Raw genomic sequence first — 22148 nt, 5'->3', positions numbered from 1 at the left:
GCATGGTACTGGCACAAACACACATCAGGACCAATTGAACAGAACAGAGAGCTAATTATACGCACATGTGAGTAACAAGGGCACCAAGAATATATAGTGGAGAACGAATATAGTCCCTTAAACAATAATAAGAAAACTAGATATCCCCATGGGAAAGAATCAAAGTAGCTGGAGTAAATGGGATCTTTTTTTTTTTTTTGTATTTTTTCTTTAGCTCTCTCTCTCTTTTTTTTTTTTAATTTTATTTTGACATTCTTTACATAGTTAATTAGGGTAAGAAGGTTCAAGGGCTACAGGAAAGTGGATAATACTAGTATGTTTTCCATATTGTTAGCTTCATATTTAAAGGGGGGTATTTAAGGGAGAAGCCCACCCAATTTCCTACCCTCCCCAGGTCCCGGATGTAGGGCATGCTCTGAGGTTCTTGCTCAAGTGGTTTTGTTATTGCCACAGTTATGAATCGCTGTCAATCTTGCCACTCCAAGCACTATGAGATCGTTGAAAAATCCACTGATTGACATAGTTCATCATAGCTGAGATGATTGGTTGACCTGTTCTGTCTTCTCTCTTGGGTTCTGAGTCCAGCATTTAGATTAGGAAGATCTCCAAAGAAACTTCTTGTATGTGCTAACAAGTACAGGGCCTGGCACCGTCCATCACTCCAATCAGCTGGTGGTTGTAATTGCTGGGTTGGTTCTGTTTTCACTCCCGACTTCCACTGGAACCCATGGGTGTTGCAGTCCAGCCTGGTTCTGCCCAGCACATACTTGGCCCTCACATAAACCAGTAGGAGCTGCAGCCTAGTCAGAAAGACCCACAATAACCCCCACCAGGCCCACCCCCTACCCTGGTTTGCCAGTAAGTGTAGCAGTAATCCAGACTGTCCCACACCCCATTCCACCCCAGCAGCTATCTTAGTTTTATGTCCTCCTGTGGAAGTGGTAACCCAAGAGGGATGAGCCCACTATTTCCCTCCCAGGCCTCTCCCACTCCCAGATTCCAGTTGATGCTGCGTCTAAGCCCAAACAACCCTCGCCCACTTTAATTTTGTTTGCACCAGTAGGAATAATCCGCCCAGCCCGGCTTTTCCCTGATCTAGTCTGCATGGAGTTTATACTAAATGAAATAAGCCAGATGCAAAAGGAAAAATAGTGCAGGCACTCACTCATGAGTATGTGCCATCTAAAACTTATTGAAGCAACAGGCAGAGTGCCAGTTACCAGGAGCTGAGATGTGGTGAAAACAAGGAGGTATAAAGTGAGTTCCATAGAAAAATGAGTTCACAGTTGTACTACAGACTGCTTAGTGTCTACAAATAACAATGTTATATTGCAAGTATACTTAAAATTTGCTAAGAGAAAAAAAACAGATCTCATGTCAAAGATGTTCACACATAATAATAATAATAATAATAATAATAATAATAATAGGGCCCAGCGCAGTGGCGCAGTGGTTAAGGTCCTCGCCTTGCACACCCCGGGATCCCATATGGGTGCCGGTTCTATCCCGGCAGCTCCACTTCCCATCCAGCTCCCTGCCTGTGGCCCGGGAAAGCAGTCGAGGACGGCCCAAAGCTTTGGGACCCTGCACCCGCGTGGGAGATCCAGAAGAGGCTCCTGGCTTCGGACTGGCATAGTATCAGCCGTTGCGTTCACTTGGGGAGTGAATCATCAGACGGAAGATCTTCCTCTCTGTCTTTCCTCTCTGTATATCTGCCTTTCCAATAAATAAATAATAAAAATAAATCTTTAAAAAATAACAATAATAATGTATGTAAGAAAAAACTTCAGGGTGTGATGGATATGTTTATGGCCTTGAGGGTGGTGATTGATGGGTACAAATTTATCCACAAAATCATCAAGATGTATGCATTACACGTGTATAGATCTATATTATATATCAGACTTTCATAAAGTATCCCTTTTAAAAAAAAAGATTTATTTGAAAGTCAGAGTTACATAAAGAACAGGAAAACAAAAGAGATCTTTTATCCACTGGTTCATTCCCCAGATGGCCACAATGCTGGGGACTAACCTAGGCTGTCGCCAGAAACCAGGACATTTTTCCAGGCTCCCATGTGGCTGCAGGAGTCCAGGCACTTGGACCATCTTCCGCTGCTTTCTCAGGCACATTAGCAGGGAGATGCATCAGAAGTAGAGCAGCCAGAACTTTAACCAGTACCCATAAGGGAAGCCAGCACTGCAGGTGGCACCTTAACCTGTCATGCCACAACACAGGTGCCAATAAATTCATTTTTTAAAGGATCAATAACAATCAAAGAATATCAAGGGTTGACTGTGTATTACAGTAAAACTATCACACTCGAACTCAAAATAACATGCAGGTGATAAAAGCACAATAATGTGTCAAGTTTCCTTCTTTGTGCAGAAAATAGTAGAGAATCTTCAAATGTCATGTCTTTTGAATAACAAAGAAAAATCTTGATTAAGTGAAAAAATTTAACAGATTTGAAAAGCAACATAGTGACTCATTACCATTTGTATTGATCTGAGAAGCAGGGACACAGGGGATGAGCAGGGGAGAGACCAAGAGAAGCACGCAGCCGCTCCTCTGCCGGTTCTCTCCCCGATGTCCAGTGTGTTTACATCAGTCTCCCATGCGAAAGGCATACACCCAACCACTCAAGCGATCACCACTGTTTCCCAGAGTCCTCATCATCAGGAAACTGGATCCTGGAGCCAGGCAGCAAATCCAGGCACTTAAATATGAGACACGATTGTCCTAACCAGCATCTTAACCGCTAGGCCGAATATCTGTCCCTGTATTTTTGCCGTTGATGCTTTTTAATTACATCAAACCAGTATCTGTCAGCGATTTTTTTTTTCTCCTCAAAGGATAATTCATTTGATAGGGTTTTGTTGTTGTTGTTAAAGAACTATTTGTTTATTTGAAAAGGAGCTGTGACAGAGACAGAGACAGAGAGATCTTCCGTCCACTGGTTCAGCCTTCAAATGTCCCCACAAGCTGGGTCTGGGCCAGGCAAAAGCCAGGCGTAGGAACACCATCCTGGTCTCCCACAAGGGCAGCAGGGGCCCAAGCACTTGGGCCATCCTCCATTGCTTTCCTAGGCACCTTAGCAGGAAGCTATTCTTGCAATACAACCACATGGGAGACAGACTGAGTTCCCAGCCTTCTGCCTGGCTTCGCCCAACACTGTTGTCTAGCCTGGACTGTTGGCAGCATTTGAAAATTGATCAATGGATGCAAGACCTTTCTGTGTGTCTCTGTCACCTATCTCTCTGGCTCTCTTCCCTCCTTCTTTCTGTACATTTTGAATAAAATGAAAATTCAAGCAATTTTTAAATGTATTCGACAGTATTTTTTATTTTATTCTTAATATGTGTTTATATAGTTGAGAGAGATGCATGCCCATGTGGGCCTCAGATTAGGTTGGGGAGGGTCAAGGCACCGAGGAAGGTGAGTGAGACAGTTTCAATCCATTTTATTTTCCTCCTGTCTGTTTGGGAAGAGGCCGCTTCTTGCTGTCAAACTACATCAGCATCCAGGGATGGGAGACAGTCCTTTACCGACACCCTTGAGATTCCATTGTGGGAAAAGAGTGTTCTGAGGGTGTTACTTGAATGGTTTCCATAGTCTTGAGATGCTGACTGACAAATAAATAAATAAATTTATTATTGTTTTAAAGATTTATTTATTTATTTATTTAATAGTAAACCCTTTCATGAACTTGCAAACAAACCCTGTCGACAGAGTGCAGCTTTGGGAGAGCTGCTCTCACGTGGCAGAGAGGAGGAGATCTGCCCGACCCCAGCTGCAGTAGGATGGGACAGGCAGAGGCTTTGAAGACCACAGGGGAGTCTGAACCCAAGCATCACTTCACTCTTCCGTGACTCAGTGTCAGCTTCACCTGCCTCAGGCAGTGGCACAGTACTGACCTCCAAGGGTTGTTCCGATGATGCTCTGAAGACAGACAGGGGGAGTAGGGCCCCTTTTGTTCAATATCATACTTTTTGTTATCCCATAAAACAATCGATTCCTAATAACCTCAGGATGCTTGCTGCTTTCATCTACTTGCCTTTGCTTCCTCAAACTACTCAGTGCTCACAGGACAGCCCAGTCACTGCCACTTCTGGCTAAGTGGCCTGCACCTACCCCCTTCTCGGTATGGGCCAAATAAACAGCCAGCCGGGAGAGAAAAAAACAGAAGAGGGCCAGAGTAAGAAGGCATACTTGTTGAAGACCTTGTCCTATAATTTAAGCTTATGAGAAAGCCCCGCAGGGGTGGAGAGCAGCTCTCCCAGGGAGCATGCTACAGGCACACAGTGTAAGACAGAGTCTGGTAAGTACAGGATTCTTCCACATTCAACGCAACACAAGACTTCAGCAGAGTTTGCAACTGTAATTGTTGTTCACCTTTAACGTTAGTCAGACTTTAGAAGATGCCCTCTACAAAGTCTAATATTCCTAAGTATGCCTTAATCCCAGAAAAGCTCAGGACTACTGACTGAGCAAACATGCAGGGAAAGGTGTGAGGCAACACCTAAAGCAGGGTTGTGCAGCCAGATTTTCTGCAATATCATATGTGCCATCTCTGGCTCATCCACTGCCTCAAGCACCTGTCCTGTGTGGCTTCTGAACATAAGAAAAATGGTCACTGGAGCTGAGGCACTGTTTCTAGTCTAACTTGAGTTCATGTTAAACAGCCATTCATGGCTACTGAGGTATGTGAGAGGACAGAGCAGGTCTCGAAGCTTGGGTTAATGAGGTGTTATTATATGGCCTCTTCTCAGACTCACGGCAGGGAAAGGTCTGTACCTCATCATAGAAGGCCACAGATTCCATCAGATTAGGATCTCATTTTATTTACCCTTACTTAGCATGCTAAATAAGTCTAAAGGTGAGCATTTCCACATTAAGAAAGGTAACCAAGTGCTCAACACAACGGATGAGAATAGATCCATGTAAAGGTGTATTGCCATGAAATTATCAAAGTCAGAGAGAAGTGGAACAATGCTGTCACAATCCTAAAGGAAAGTAATTTCCAATCATAATTCAGTCCACACAAATTATCAAGAGTGACTGATATGAGGCCCAGAATAGGCAAGGAGTTAGATAGGAATTAATAAGTCAGAAGTGTTCCATCATTTCTATTCTAGCCCCAAACTTTAACTCCACCTTTTCCCATACCAACCCAGTCCATGCACTTTTACATGAGGTACCCGAGTCTCCCCTCGCACCAGGAAAGGGACGCCATGATGACTGTATGTACAGAGAACTCCAAGTGGATATACCACGAAACTCCCAGAATACACATGTGCACTAACACCTGCCACTTATGTGTTCACAGAGCCTTCCCCTTCCCCATGAAAGGGCCCGCTGGACATGCAGGTGGTCCTTTCAAGTCTTCTCTCACACTCTCTGCACAGATAATCCTCTCTTTCTGGTCATCTCACAAAGAGTTACCTCTCTTCATGGGCTTGCCCCACTCACCTGAATGTATATCCAATCTTGTACTTTAAATAAATATTGCTTTCGTTACTGCACTGTACATCTGCCTCTGTTTCCAATTAAGATTTCATACACAGTCCAGAATAAAAACTGGGAGGCAATGGGAAGAACAATTCAAACATCACCAAATTCAAAACACAGGCAGTGACCAGAAATAATTCACCTAACACACTGCTTTATGGAGATACTACAGAATGTGTTCTACCAAGAGAAGGAAGAAAACCAAGACAGAGAATATAGTAAACAGAAGATCCAATATCAGAGAAAGACAGAAGCATGGATTACAGTGAAGGAAAATCCCAAGACAGCTGCAAGACAGTTTATAAACAGGAAAGGAAGGGGCTTTTTGTATCTGCCCAGATTTCCTTTTCAAAATAAGGAATTTTAAATAGTTGCCAAAAGAATTAAAGGAAACCTTTAAGATATCTTAAAAAGGGAAACGGAAGTTTAAAAAGAAGGTGAGGCAAAAGCAATGGCAGCTTTGTGGTATCTTTTGTGTTAATGGAAATATCCGAAGTTCTCCACATTTGACAGAAACTAGGGGACTGCCTAGGGAGACAATGGGAGGGAGGTAGACCACTCTGTTATGGAATTTCAATTTTCACATGATGAAAGTGTTACTAACATTTATTGTAGTTTTGTTTGTAAAACTATGAACATGCTAAAAATCATCACAGTGTCGTCTTTAAAAGGTCCAATTGCAGCTTGTATGAAGTATATCTGAATAAAACTATACTGAACAAAATATTCATCAATATATAAGAGAATGAAAGTTCCTCTGAATAAGACACTACCGTATTAACTTTGTGTTTTCACAGTACCAACTTTAGTTTTCCAACCAGGTAATTGATGAGGTGTGGCTTAAGTTCTAGTCAGAAAAAAGAAGTCTAACAGGGTTTAGAGAACAAGTGTAAATGAGGGATTCAACTCTTGATAAATGTCAGCACTCTTTAGAGTACTGAGACCAGCTTGTAAGTCACAACTTCTCCACTGCATGAGTCGGAGGTCAGAGGGCAATGAAGAAAGTCAGTAAAAGCCAGTGGATTTTTTTTCTCTGACAAATAGAATTTTAACATATAATCATCAACAAGCAAGCAACAACAACAAAAAAATACCACACACACACGCATGCAAGTGTGTGTGCACACACAGGGAGGTGGCTAAAGCAGAGTTCACTCAGCATCTCTAGTGAACCTTTGCACACACTCCTAAATTCAACAAAAGACTTAGGCAAACAGAGCACAGAAAGTAGCTCTACAAAACGGCCATATGGTCCAACTGACCCTGCCCAGTTGTCCGAGTCAGTGGAAAGTGAGGAGGGGAACAAATGAGCAGTGCAGGTTCTGAAGGTTTGTCTAATCCCGATCTAGCCGACATACAAAACCACAGTACGCTCAGAACTCAGTAGAATCCTTCCCTTGAACATATCATTGAAAAATATTACACCAATACAGTCCTTAGAAAGCAACTACGCTAATGTCCTTTTATTTTTTCATTGACCAATGTAATTGCATTTCATTAACAGCTAATTTTTGCCAAATTTAATTCTAACAAACCTATTTAAGTTCAAATACCATGAGGAATAAAATATTTACACTGTATTTTTGCATTCCCACAATTTAAGAGGAACAGGATCAAATTTTTCTCAGGCTGTGAATAAACACCATTCTTCAGACTGAGAGCAGATTTTACTGCAAAATTAGGAGTGAAAATGAAGTTCAGAAAGAAATGACTTCTCAGTCTTGGATTCAGTGGCATTAATATTAATGACAATTGCACTCATTTCAAAGGCATGTCCCAGAGTGTTTACATTATAAAAAATGGGTCTGGAATGTCATCTTCAGTAAATTTGAATTGTTTAATCTGAGGTTTTACTAGATTTGTAACAGCTGCACTTATGTTTACAACAACGGTAATAAGGTCTTTAGAGCACGGCACTCCCTTACACAGTTTTTAGATCTGGTTGGTACAAACATGTTGTACTGATCAATGGAAATGAGTTCAGTATCTCTCCACAGCTACAAGTTTGGTCAGAATATAAAGTTTTGTTTTGGATTAACATTGTACAACAAATGCATCATGGATCCTCAGAAGTCTTCTAGTATTGGTTACAGAAGGATAGGACAAAAACTTCCATTCATATACAAACATTTGGAAAATGAGTCAGTTTGTGTTTGTGGAATTCAAATTTTGTTTGGAGGAAAGATATGCATATCAAATACACTGTGGATCTAATTTGTTTGCTGGCATTCATTGAGGGCCCCAGGGCACATTACCAAGCAGAAAGTGGCTAGGCAGCATTCAAAAATTTCATTTCTTCTAATGCCTCTATTTACACAGTAAAAAGATGCAACAAAACAGCCTGCCAAAGTCTTGCTTAGGAATGCCTCAATAGGAAGCTTCAGCCGCCCTCCGACATGGGGTTGCTGAAAAGAACACCAGACAGGAGTTAGCTTCCCTGGGTAACAGCGCGGAGCCTTGCCACTCACCTCAGCTTTCTCCTCTATAAACATTTCAAAAAGAAGTCATTATCAAAGGTGAATGCTTTCTGCTCAGATGGGTTGAGTCCGGGTAACCAGAAATGTTCAACTCTTTTGATTACTGAAAAAGTTATCAAGCAATGATAATCAAGGCCATTTAAAAACTGCACAAACACAGGTAACCAAAGAAATTCTTCAGAAGCTATCCTCTTTTGGGCAATCTTTTGGGAACCACCTAATTCTGGGCCAAATTCATATCTTCGAAAAGGTCTCATTTTTTTATGTTTATCTTACTTCCGAATGTAAGATTAATCATGAGAATCACATATAATCAATCTGAAAATAATTTGGGCAGCACAAAGCACTTTTATGGGAGCTGATGACCAAAGTAATGTTTGAAACAATCCAAGGAAACAAAGGAAACAGCGGGGAAAGAAACCCAAGACTGGCTTTGGGGCACAGCAGGGCAGGCAGTTCCTCTGACAGCGCTGGTTTCAGTCCTGGCTGCTCCACTTGGATCCAGCTCCCTGCTAACTCCTGAGAAGAGAGGGGAAGATGGCCCAGGAGCGCAGCTCCCTGTCACCCACGGGAGACACTCAGGTGGAGTGCCATACTCCTAACTTCTGCAGTTGAGGCTTTTTGGGAAGTGAACCAATGGAAACTCTTTCTCTGTATCTTTTATTTGCAAATAAAGTAATTTTTAAAAAATGTTTATAAAATCCATGCATTCTTTAAAAAGAAAAATCAATGTAATACACAGCTCTAATTTCTAAAGTGTAAATGCTGCTCAGGAATAATAACCTGTTTTCTTACAGATAAGAAACTGTCAGTTCACTGAGAGCACACTGATTACTACATTAATTTCCCTATTAAGTATGAAAATTTATTCAGATCTACTCATTTTTTTTCTAAGTGTCAGCTTGACAACTGAGTGCATTTCAAAATGATTCAAAAGTTCGTAAATTACTCTAGACAAAGGTCATAAATTCAAACATCCATAATGGATAAATTAAATGAGTAAAACAATCAGTTGGGCTCGAGGCAACTAGAAAACACAGCAGTGTCCAAAGCAGGCAGCCGGGGCTTGGCTCCTGCCAGCTGCTGCTGCGAGCTCAGTGTCGTCAGACTGCTTTCGCTTTCTAAAAGCTGCAAACACAGACTGTTCTAAGGGAAATCTCTCAGGGTTTAAATGTTAGCAACTGAAAAAAACCACACGGGAAACGTATCTGCTGTGCACATCTTGGCCCTGCCTTACTAACTCCACCATGTCTGCTCTCCAACAAGGCCATTGCAAAAACTATCACAAGCTTGAAAGGAACTTTGCGGAGGGTTTTTTTTTTTTTTTTTTGAATGCTTTAATTTTAGTGGTCCATGCTGAACATTGTATATTCATTGTATATTTAAAGCTTCAATTACACCATGATTCTTTTTTTTTTAAAGATTTATTTTTATTATTTTTTTCATTGGAAAGGCGGATATACAGAGAGGAAAGACAGAGAGGAAGATCTTCCGTCCGATGATTCACTCCCCAAGTGAGCCCAACGGGCCAAAGCCAGGAGCCTCTTCCGGGTCTCCCACGCGGGTGCAGGTTCCCAAAGCTTTGGGCCGTCCTCAACTGCTTTCCCGGGCCACAGGCAGGGAGCTGGAAGGGAAGCGGGGCTGCCGGGATTAGAACCGGCGCCCATATGGGATCCCGGGCGTGCAAGGCGAGGACCTTAACCACTTGCGCCACCGCGCCAGGCCCTACATGATTCTTATTGATGCGTTCAATGGAGTTTGCTTTGTCTTAATATCTTAACTATGTCAAGCAAGAGAACTGATCCAGCCAACAGCAAATAGAAGACATTAATCAATGCTTCTTTTGCCAAAAAAATCTAAGGAGGTCATGCAGCTCCTATTTTATGCTAGAGGAGCACTTTCACCAGAGCCAGAATCAAGTGTATTTTATGAGTTCTTGTTTCTCCATCAGACACTGTGCTTGAAATTTAAGGGCACGTGGGGCAGCCTGACAGGGCTCTCCCCACCTCAAAGCCACTCAGGGTTTCCAACTTCTGGAGCCAGTATTGTGGCATAGTGGGGTAGGAGGTAAGATGCCAGTATCCCAAAGCACTTCGCTTACGCTTTCACTATTTCTTTCAAGTAGATAAAAATAAACACTTAAAAATGAATGAATAAATAAATAAATAAAAATAGAAAGACTGATCATACTGAGTACTGGAGAAGAAACCAGAAATCCTTATGCACTATTGGCAGCAATGTAAAATTTCCATTTTAGAAAATAATTTAGCAATTATTTTTTAAAAATTAAACACACACCTATTCTATAAACCGGTCTCTTTCATTCCCAGGTTTTGCCCATATAAACATTCACAGAAGTTATATAAACACTGGAATCTGCCCAAAGTTCATAAATTGACAAAAAAAAAAAACCAAACAAGCAAAACACTGCAGTATAGCATATAGCTAAACAATGGAATATTATTCATCAACAAAATGAACAACAAACTATGAATAGATACTCCCAGTACGGACAACTCTCAAAATTGTACCTGGTAAAAGAAACCAGACAACAAAGGAAACAAACCACATCGTTCGACTTGGACACAGTTTTGGAAAATGCATACATACTATTCTACACTGACAAAAAGCAAATTAACGACCACCTAAAATCAGGGAGGAGAAAATAAGAAAAATGACATTTCCCGTCCTTATCTATATTCGTGACAAACAGCAGTCTTTCTACTTTTTACTTGCTGAACTCCTTATTTAGTGAGCCATTAAGCATTGATGATAAAGTAAATGTAAAAGGTTATATCACAAAAGATTTTTAAAGGAAGGAATGAAAGGAGGGAGTAATATTACATCCTGAGAATTTTACCTATAAACTACATTGTCTGCCCTCTATATTAATTTTTAAAATCTAAAAACATTATTTCAAAATCAAGTTATTTTAAAATAAAGTTTCATACCAAATGCACTCAGAACAATCTTAAATATACATCATATACACACAGAGCACACACGTATTAATAACACTTTTAATACTTTCCAAGGGCTGTCTCTATCAAAATTCAAGATGTTTTAATTGCCACTTTCTCAAATTACTCTCAATTTTAAAGATTTATTTTTATTATTTTTTATTGGAAAGGCGGATATACAGAGAGGAGAGACAGAGAGGAAGATCTTCCGTCCGATGATTCACTCCCCAAGTGAGCCCAACGGCCGATGCTATGCCGATCTGAAGCCAGGAGCCTCTTCCAGGTCTCCCACACGGGTGCAGGGTCCCAAAGCTTTGGGCCGTCCTCAACTGCTTTCCCAGGCCACAGGCAGGGAGCTGGAAGGGAAGCGGGGCTGCCGGGATTAGAACCGGCGCCCATATGGGATCCCGGGGCGTGCAAGGCTAGGACTTAACCACTTGCGCCACCGCGCCGGGCCCATTACTCTCAATTTTAAAGTAAATTATATTTTGTCAAGTACTTCATATAAAAATATTTACATTTGCTACTCCCAAAACTTATTGCATAGTTTGAAAACAGTATCAATTCACCAAAAACACTTATCGTCAAGCAAAAAAGTTCACAGCCTTTGCCAACAATTTTACTGTAGTAAGAAATCTAGTGGCTCTGACCAGGCTCGGCAACACAGACTCTTCTAGGTGCCAGCTAATGTGGAAAGCCTTCTCCACAAACAAAGCACATGGCATTATAGCAGTAATAAATGGCTTCACGCTTCCAGAAGCCTGTGGTCAGGGGACCAGTGCTGCAGTCCATCAGAACAAGCCACTGCCTGCAGTGCCAGTGTTCTACATGGCAACAAGGAGACACAGTTAGAAGGTCCTATCACTGCTACCGAATTCTTCCACCTGGAAATAACCTGCTGAACGCCTGCTGGTTGGAATAGCCACATGACCCCACCTAACTGCAAATCAACAGGGAAACAGGAGGGCATCGATACTTAGTAAGCAACAAATGCCTCTGCTACATCAACCGAAACTAGCTAGACCAATAAAAGGAACTTGTTGCTTCAAGAAATCAACAAGTCCTCAAATAGTATCAATATCATAGTTGATCCAACTTCTCATCCTCTTCCCCTCATGAGACCAAGATAGCTTCAGCCAGTTCAGAAGTCACATTACACACCAGAGCATCCCCAAGGCATCCACTGGTTCACTCCCAAATGGCCGCAGCAGCCTCAAAGCCAGAAGCCTGGAATTCCATCCCTACCTCTCAACCACTGAGGCCATCTCTCCCTGCCTTCCCAGGCATGTTAGCAGGAAGCTGGGTTGGAAACAGTGTGGCTGGGGTACAACTGAAGACTAGAATTGCAGCCATGAAAGACACAAGCAGCACAGGCTGAAGTCTAGCCTACTGCGCCTCAACGTCAGCCCATTTTTTTCTTGAAAAGCCAGAAGCAAAGAAAATGGATCAATACAAACACAATCAGGAAGCAGAAATTACATAGTATTACATAGCAATTTTAATATGGAAAGTAAAAAAAAAAAAATCACCATTCTGGGATTAGAGTAACAAAGGCTTGGCTATTTAGGAGAATTTAAGAACAGCAGATGAATGCAGAAGTAACTACTCCTAGGGCATAGATAAAGGTTTGAACAACATCCCGTTCTCCCCAAGAAGAGTTCTATGCTTTTTTGACAGACCCAAGCATTGATCATTAAATAACGTTCTGGAGAATTTCCTGTTAGACCTTGCCAAAAACCTATCTTTTAGAGTACCAGGGAAAGCTATGCAGGACAGGGTGTCCCATGAGAAGCTCCATTAGAAAAGTGCCTTGGCGATGCTTGGGCAAAACAGTGGAGCCTAAGTCGCCATAGATTACAGCAAGTCTCCAGCGGGGGAAGCCACACGTGGAGCGGGTGGCCCTGGAGCACAGAAAGCGCATATGCCAGGAGCCAGACACTCGGCACACGGCCAGTGGCAGGTGCTGCAGAAGCCCCACGCCTCCGAGGCTCATGCTGAAGTGGCAGTGCAGATGCCTCATGGGGAAGCTGGCGCTGGCAAAGTGCACACTAGAAACTTGAGCCGGAGCAGAAGTGCGTGGCAGCGAACTCAAGCCCAGCCGAGCCACGCTGGAGGAGACGTGCGCATGCGCAGACAGTAAGACGGACAACACGGAATCGGTCCGTCTACCGAGGAGGAAAAACCAAGAACGGGACATGAGTATATTCATACAGAGGTGGAGTGGCAACATGATAATACATGTCAATATTGTTTGTGGAAGTTTGGAAGGTACATTGGTATAATATGATGTAACGGGTTAGTTTGGATGTGTAATGGTATATTAGAGAATGGGGGTAACATTTTAGGCATATAAGTTTGGATGATGATAAATGTTCAATGGGGGTGTTGTAGGGAGGAAAAATATTTATGGGGGAGGGGTGTGGAGGGTTTGAGAGGGATGGGGAAAGGATAAGGAGAGAGGTTGGGTGGAAATAGTGGATATTTGTGAGGTAGGAAATGAGATATGTGAATCGTGAAAAGATTGGGGAATTGAGATATAATGAGAGGGGAAGTGTTTGGATTGAGAAGGAGGGATGAGGGATGGGAATTAGTAATATGTAAATAAAGGAGAATTTGTGGAACGGGAAATGGGGGATTAAGAGGAATTGTGGGTATGAGTGGGTGGGTGGGGGGAGTGGTAGGGGAATGATGGGTGAGTTTGGGTAGGGTAGTGAGAGAGGAAGAGCGATAGTTAGGATGGGGTGTTTTTGAGTTATTGGTTTTTGGGGGGGTTATTTTTGGATGGAGGGAGAGTATGGTGGAGTAAGTTTTTTTTTTGATGGAATAATGTTTGGAGTAGTTAAAGGTATAGAGATAGATGAGTGTTAATTTGTTTTATGTAGACACACAGAGATGGGGTGGGTAGTCGACACACAGGTGACACAGAGGGGATCAGAGGGGGGGAGGATATTGTGACACACACACACTCTCTCTATAAAATCATTAAAATGGAATATTTAGGGTTGTATGTTTGATTATATTGGGATTTGTTTAGTTTAGTGTTATATGGAAGATTTTTGAGTAGATTGTAAAAATTATGAAAGATGTAAGGGGGGTAGTGTAGGAATGTGAATAAGACAGTAGGTTATTAAAAAGGTAATCTAGGTAAATAGATGATGAATATGAGGCGAGGAGAATGAGCTAATAAAACTTGTTAAGGTGATGTAAATATTCTAAACTGAAATCATGAACTGTGAATGGTCCCAAAAGTTCCCTGTGGTTGCAAGAGCCACTTGTTTAGAAAGCAGAAAGTAGAGCGTCTTCAACAAGGTGATCTCTCCGTGAACTCTGCCCGCCTGTAACTGAAAACCAGGAATGCTGCACAGCTCCTACGTGACTGCTCTTACGGGGAAATGAATTCTATTTATGCAGTAGGGTTTATGAAGAGCTTAATAAAACGGCCCAGATAATGTTGCAAAACCCTTTCTAACCAAGTCCAAACACATATCTATACCCATGACTTCAAAACGGCATGTTCAGTGAGAGAATCCAGAACCAGCAGGGATTTTACGAGTTCATCTATATGAAATGTCCAGATACAGATATTATATAGTTAGTTTAAAAAAATTCCTAAGATATGCACTATCTCAATTTTTGTTTTTGCTCCACTTCTGTATTTTGTAAGAAAAATTCACTGTGCCTTTAAGTGCTATATGTTAAAAAGTCAGCCATGCAGGATCTATAAGCAGAGAATATACATATCCCAGGCTAACGTAAAATGGGAAAAAAAAAATGTGGTGCTGATTTCCAGCCTGATTTGAGGTCCTACCACTACCCGCTTGGACCACCACCACTCATGTGGGATTCCTCGGGCTCTGTGGCCCAGATAACCAGTCCAACTTTCTAGGGGCGAGGCTGGCCTCCCTGGAGCTGGTTTTCATAAATACAAAATGTGTATAATTGTTACTGGAACTACTTGCTGAAATATGGAACTGGTTAGAAAGAGCATTTAAGATGCTCACACAGCTTGATACACACGCCACGGCACATCTTTCACATCCAGCCAACCAATCAAGTTAAGGCTTTTCATTAGGAAACAGAACAAAAAAGAGGAACATGAAATTGGCTTTCTCTGAGGCCTAGGTGTTTTTCACAAAAAAAGAAATTTTTAAGACTGAATTAAAATGTACAAATATTCGAAAGTACACTCTGGCCGGATCTGAAGAAACCGTCCCTAACTCTTAAAGTGAAAGCGGCCCTTGATGGAAGGAAAACAAACTTTTCTTTTGAATGCACGTTCCTCTATAAACATAAGCCCTGCCCCCACCCCGGGGGCTTATTTCCACGAGGAACTTCAACTTGATTTAACTTTCACGGCGAATGTCACATGGAACGCACTTTCTCCCCCAGCTTACGAGTGTCACACAGGTTCCCCACGTACGAATCCCACCTTCCTCTGTCCTCCCAGGGTGGCCCAAAGGTGCTGTGCTCATTTGGTTAAACGCGTAAAAACCGTTTGCAGGCATTCAAGGGGCCACAGGTTCGCACAAAACCACCAATCCAGCAGCTTTCAAACAATTCCGGATTCGAACAAAAGCCCAGGCACATAAAGATCTTGGCTGGGAAAGTTCTTGGCCTCTTCCCTTCATATTCTGCTCCCAAACTTTTCATGTTTCCCAAACTCCAAATCCCCACCCTCTTCTAACAACTGGCCCTTACAGCAGGCCCGCGGAGCGCTTGTAGTTGTTAAAGTGCCCACCATGAAAAAAAAAACAAAATGCGTACTAATAATACAAAAGAACAAGCCAACAAACACCCAACCCCGCCCCCCAAAAAAACTAGTCCAGGGCTCTGAACGCGTTCAAATAACAGGCTGTGGGGGAGACGATCGCTCAGCCGAACCCTCCTCCCGACCAGGGAAGAAAGGCGAGGGGTGGGGGTGGGGGGAAAACAGCCGCGCCCAGGGCTCCTCGAATGACGACGCTTCGCCCCCTCCCAAGGGCCCCGGGGTCGGAGAGGACAGGGTCGGGGGAGTGGATGGGGGTGGATGTGGGGGGTGGCGGTGGGGCTGGTGGGGAGGGAGAGAGGGTTGCTGCGTTGAAAGAAACACGTCGCAAGCTCCCAGGGACCCAAACCCAGAAATTCACCTAGGTTCCTCTGCTTTTTAAAAAACAAAACAAAAAAAAAACCACACACACACACGTAATTGCTTTGCACTCAACGAACAAAAAGAACCCAAAAACGCCCAACTTGCAGCTCCCGGGGCTCCGGGGCTCCCCCTCCCGCGCGACCCCTGCGCCGGCTCCGCCCCCTCGAGGCCGAGCCACGCCCCCGATGGCGAGGCCCCGCCCTCTCGAGGCCGCGGCTCCACCCCCTCGAGGCCGAGGCCCCGCCCCCGGCCCGCTCGGCTTTGGGCGCCCGCCGGCGGGAGCCCGACTCACCCACCTCGAGGTGCGGGGGCCGCCACGGAGGCTCTCGCGAGTCTTGCCGTCCACCTCCCGCCCCCCCAGCCCCGCACCCGGCCGGCCGCCGCAGCCGCCGCCTCCCCCGAGCCGGGCTGACGTGTGGGCCAGGCCCCCCGACGGAGGCCGCCACCGCCGCCTGCCTTTCGGGCTGTGGCCCCTCCGGCTCGCTCTTACCGGGTGGTCCTCGCCAGAGCTGCCCGGAAAGGAAGCCACCACCGGCCGGGCTCTGTGGTGGTGGTGGTGGTGGTGGTGGCTTCAAAATGTTGGCTCTGCTTCTTGACTGGCTTTTTTTTGTTTTTTGTTTTTTTTTTTTTGAGTTTTCTTGTGACTTTTTCTTCCCCTGAGGGGGAGGGAAGGGGGGAGAATTTTCCCGCGATCGCCCGGCGCGCGCGCGCACACCCCACACACGTGCCCGCGGTGCACTCTGGGGGCTGGCGAGCCTCCCCCTCACACACACACACACACACACACACACACACACACACACACACACACTTCGCGCGCTCCCGCGGCATCGCGGGAACTGCCGGCCACTCTCGCGCCCGTGGGGGCGGGGCCTCGGGCCGGAAGTGGGCCTGGCTCGGGCCGCTCGCTGAGGAGAGGGAAGAGGGCGGAAAGCTGTGCGGCGTGCCCCCTCCACACACGCCCCAGCACCGAAGGCCGGGCGGGAAGCAGACCCTGCTCAGGCCCCTGTGACCCGCTTAGGTTTAACGTGGTCTACGGAAACGCAGAAAAATGGAGGCTTTGTCAAGAGGGTTAAAACCTCCCAACAGGATCGCCACTGTAGTTTCTAGCTGTGGCCTCAACCAGCAACAATAAAAAGACATCTTTCTTCCGTGAATGATCCCCTTCCCGCCCCCAGGCCCCAAATCAGTTCCATACAGTGCTTGATTGGAGTTCAGATCTGTTTGACGCTGTGCAAACCACTGAAATAAACGGAAACCAGCTTTTTTTCCCCCAAACTTCCAGTCATGTCCATAGTACTAGGTTGTCTTTTAAGTATTGCATTAAAAATTGTTTTCTTTTTTACATCTGAGGAATCTAGCCTTAAATGTAAATCTTTAAATCATTAGCTCACCTGTGTTGTATAAACACCCAAGCCATCCTGGATTCCGGTACCTACACACTTCCAACACATCTTTATGGTGAAGGAGTATCCATTTCACCAAAGGTCCACGCAGCTTATAAGTGACAAAGTTAGTAGGTAGGGTAGAGGCATAACTTTTAAATGTTAACAATATGTAGGAAAGGCACCTGATAGACCGAGATAAAATTGGCAGAACCTGCAGCTCGTTAAGCAATGAGTTTAAATCCCTTCCCTGCCCGATAAAGTGGTCTATATATATGCTCAGCCCCGCATAAGGCATGACGGAGGCACACACGAGAGTGGCACTTGGTAGCACCTAGGCCATAGCAAAGTCGTGCTTGTGGTGACAAGTTCCACCTAGGTCCCCAGTTAGGTCCTGTCTATCACAGCCAAGAAAAGCAGTGAAATTATCTCTTAAGCACCAAAATAAACGATTTTCTCTAAAGTATTTATATTTGATTGCCAAAACAAAAATCATATTCACTGTTCGCCATGTTAATACTTGAATCAGCATCTGCTCTATTGTAATTCTGTGTCTGTTTCAGTGGTGGTTAATAAACAATTGCTAGATTCATCCAGCTTTGTGATATGTAAAACGGCACCGTGATTGAGCTTAATTTAGAACTCAATGAAAAGCACATAGAATATAAATCTCAATTTAAATGTATGGGGATTCTTAGACACTCAACATATTGACATCCATATGTAGGAACTGTCCTTGCTAATATTTTAAACAGTAATGTGATGATCATTTTGTAAAATGCCACAAAAAAAATCTGTTGGGAAACAGATGTACTGCTATAAAATGCTAAGTTTAATTAGATGGGGAAATTGAGTATGTGTGCCCCTGGAAATCACTTTGGTTGTAGTGTAAAGCTCAATCAAACTTACATAATGTGGCAAAAATGAAAAATAGTATTTTTAGGTGATACATCTTTTACTTATTTAAAAAAAAGATTGATTGGCTTACTGGAGAGAATTACAGAGAGGTGGGGTGAGACAGATATTCCACCTGCTGGTTCACTCCCCAAACGACCAGAACAACCAGCCAGGACTGCAGCAGGCCAAAGCCAAAAGCGTCTTCCAGGTCTCCCACACGGGTGCAGGAGCCAAAGCACTGGAGCTATCTTCTGTTGCTTTCCAGGTCATTAGCAAAGAGCCAGATTGGAAGTGAGTAACTAGGACTCAAACCACCAAGCACTTGGAGTGCCAGCGGGGCAACAGCTTAACCCACTGAACCACAAAAATCTTCTGGGGGAGGGGATAACATGGTGGCATAGCAAGCCAATCCTATACCTGCCACACCAGCATACCACTTGGGCACTAGTGTCCCAACTGCTCCACTTCTGACCCAATTCCCTGCCAATAGCCTGGGAAAGCAACAGAGGCTGGCCCGAGGCCTTGGGCCCCTTCATCCACATGGGAGATCCAGAAGTTCTGGCTCCCAGGTTCTGACTGTCCCGGCTCTATCTGCAATGGCCATTTTGGAAGTGAACCAGTGGATGGAAGATCTCTCCCTCTCTAACTCTTTTGAGAAAAATTTACATAAACCATTTTTTTTAATCTGTTCCAACATATTCACTCATTTCCATCAAGATTCTGTGAGGCATTTAGTCCCATATAAAAACCAACAGATTATCATTTTTTCTGTACTTACAAGTTACTGGCATCCTTAGAACAGTCAAGTCCTTACCGTTGCTGACCTCGGCAGCTTTCTCCCCTTTCCTGCAAATCCTGTCTGGATTCAGGTCCTGGAGCTGCCAGAGCTTCGTCATGTCGCTAGTTATCAGCCCTCTGCCTCAGCTGGTCTAGCTCGTGAGACAACGAGTCCGCCAAGAGAGCCTCCAACTGAGCAGGAAAAACACCTGCTCCTCATCTCCTCCTAACATCCTGGGCAAGATCATGAACTAAAGGTAGATCAACAAAAGAAGAACATAGCAAATGTGTTTCATCAAAGTGGTATGCTCACAACCCTTAGAAATGAAGACCCCCTAGTCCTAGGGTTTGCTAGGTTCAAGAAAACCTGGAGAGCCGTGTACAAATACGGTCAGGTGCAAAGAGTCTTAGTTCCAGCAAGGCCTCTATGTATTCAGGTGCTTCTTGGTTTCTGGGTGAAGTTCCTTCCTCCCAGTACACACAGCAAGGCCCCTTCTCATGTTGGGGCTGGAAGGGTCTTCTGGTCTATCATCAAACTAAGGTGGCTCAGAGAATTTCATCATGGCAAGATCCAATCAGAAAGGCATGGCGAGAGAATGTTTTTAACTTTTTTTTAATTGGAAGGGAAGACCTTCAGAGAAAGGACGAGAAGAAACAAAGAGAGGGAGGAGGTGAGAGAAGAGATCTCCAAACTGCTGGCTCATGCTCCAAGTGGCCCTAGCAGCCAATCCGAAGCTAGCAGATTCTCCCTGGTCTCCCACATGAGGCAGGGAATCAATGACGTGGGCCATTTTGTGCTTTCTCAGGCCTTAAGCCAGAAGCTGGATGGTAAGTGGAGCAGCCAGGACACAAACCGGTGCTCAAATGGGATGCAGGTGCCACAGACAAAGCGGTTTGACCTGATATGCCACCACCCCAAGATGATGGTTTTTAAGGTTAATGGTTTCCTTTTGGATAAAGAATTTTTTTTTTTTTTTAGCCCCAACACAGCTAAACCTGTGTGGTGTAAAGTTAGGTGTGACAACAAGTGGACAAACACAACAAGAACAGTTTCATGAGCATTAGCTGTGTAATGGGGCACAGCAGTGATGGCTAGCACCCACTAGACAGGTTAATTAACAGTAGACAGCACAGAAATGGCTACTCCGCAACACCTGGGGTAACGGTAACAAGCCTGTCTGACCAAATCCTTCTTTTTGAACCTGGTATAGGGTGCGTGTCTCTTGTTGCAGAGGGCCAGAGAGATCACACTGGACCCACGTGTGTTAGGTGGAGTCTTTACTGCCCAAGCTTGGTAACCGCAGCTCCCGCCACACTCCAGCAGCCACTGCCACCAGCAGCCAAAGTCAAGAGTTTTTAGGCTCTCCTTCTCCAACCAGATTGAGAGCCAGGCGGTACAAAGTTCCAGGCAGACAGGGAGTTATCAGAGCCCAAAGTTTTCCTGTAGTTAACTAACCTAACCTATCATAATAAGGAGACAAGAGGGGCCAGGTGTGCGGAGCCTCGGGGCGTTATTGCCTTGCTGTCAATTATTCTGCTTTGCAGGGAAGGCAAGAGGGGCGGTGTACTTTCAATTAACTTGAGTGGGGCAAGAGGAGGTAGGAAGGGCGGAGTCTTTCCCCTAGGCTGTTAATTAACAAGACAAGCAGGTGTGAGCCATGGAGGGCTCTATACCATTAGAGCACTTGGGTTTTGACCACTAACACCTGAAAGCCAGATTGAGTGCCTGCTCTCCAACATCTGCCTAGCCCAGCTCCAGCTGGTTGTGGCCATTTGGGAAGTGAACCAGTTGACCAGAGCTTTCTATTTCTCTCTCTCTCTCTCTCTCTCTCTCTCTCTCTCTCTCTCTCTCTCTCTCTCTCTCTCTCTCTCAAATAATTGAATAGTTTTAAAAAAAAAAAGACTGTAGAAGAAAAAAAATCTACCATCATCATAATTTCCTCTTTATAGGAAATATATTCTACTTTTAATGAAAGCCTCAGAGAACAGTCGCATTAATCACTCACGTTTTCCTTCATGCGAGACATCGCGTTGTCCTCATGAGTCTTGTCCCACCACCTCCTTTCCTAGCTTTTACAAAGCATGACGAGGTGCCCAGTAAAAATGACCACCTTTACTAGACTCCCTGAAGACGACAGTGGCCACGTAACTCAGTTGTAGCCACGGAGAGACAAGTGGGACCTCAGGAAACAAACAAAAAAACACACATCCTTAAAAGATGCACAGACTTTCACAGACTTCAAAATTCAAAAATTCAAAAATGTGCCCGTTAGTACAGCAGCAAAACGTCGCTTGGGATGCCTGCTTCCTATTTTAGAGTGCTTGAATGCCACTCCCAGCTCTGCTCACAATCCTAGCTTCCTCCACGTAGGGAATCAGCAGACAGCTGCTCAGGTAGCTGGGTCCCTGCCCCCCATGTGGGAGACCCACACTAACTTCCCCGTTCTCGGCTTTAGCCTTTCCCAGGCCTGGTTCTTGCAGGCATTCCAGGAATCAGATAATTCCTGGAATTCAAATAAAGTTTCTTCAAAATTAAATGCAAAAAGAACTTTCTCTCCTGTTTATTCCAGATCTCTGTGGCTGGCAGCTGACCTCAACCAAGGCACTAGCGTGGGGTCTGGGATTACTATGGTGAAAGACACAATGGCACATTATGCCATTGTGGAACTTGATTTAGCGAAGGGAATCTTCCTTTACTGACTTAACACCTGCTTCTCCTGCTGCCTGGATCAGAAACAGAAGCAGGGGGTGGGCAGGACTTAAATCACACATGGAGGCAAGGGGACCAAAGACTCTCTTATCTACTCCAAAAATTCTGTGGCCCTCCTAGAATGTAACAACAGCCCTACCATTGTGTAATCTCTGACAGAATTCCCAGAAAACGGAAATCTGTCCTTTTTCCATCAGGCAATGCTACACCCTGTTTCAAAAGAACGTTAAACCCATTCCAATCCAATTTTCCTTACTTCACTAAAAAATGCATTCTTATTTGCAGCATGCCTCCCAACAATCA

General features: G+C 44.3%; 1 protein-coding gene across 1 annotated transcript in view; it reads right to left on the bottom strand.

The window, feature by feature from the left end:
• Positions 1 to 16785, bottom strand: part of FANCC (FA complementation group C) — a 228114-nt gene extending 211329 nt beyond the window's left edge. Inside the window, exon 1 of the mRNA XM_040988870.1 lies at positions 16567 to 16785. The gene's annotated coding sequence lies outside the window, so the exon portion shown is untranslated. The remainder of the gene's footprint in view (positions 1 to 16566) is intronic.
• Positions 16786 to 22148: the final 5363 nt, after the last annotated feature.

Source organism: Ochotona curzoniae, unplaced genomic scaffold (genome assembly GCF_017591425.1).
Source record: "Ochotona curzoniae isolate NIBS_2020 unplaced genomic scaffold, NIBS_Ocur_1.0 contig_50, whole genome shotgun sequence".
Classification (NCBI taxonomy): Eukaryota; Metazoa; Chordata; class Mammalia; order Lagomorpha; family Ochotonidae; genus Ochotona; species Ochotona curzoniae.
The sequence above is the reverse complement of the archived record's forward strand: the minus strand, read 5'-3'. Positions and strand labels throughout refer to the sequence as shown.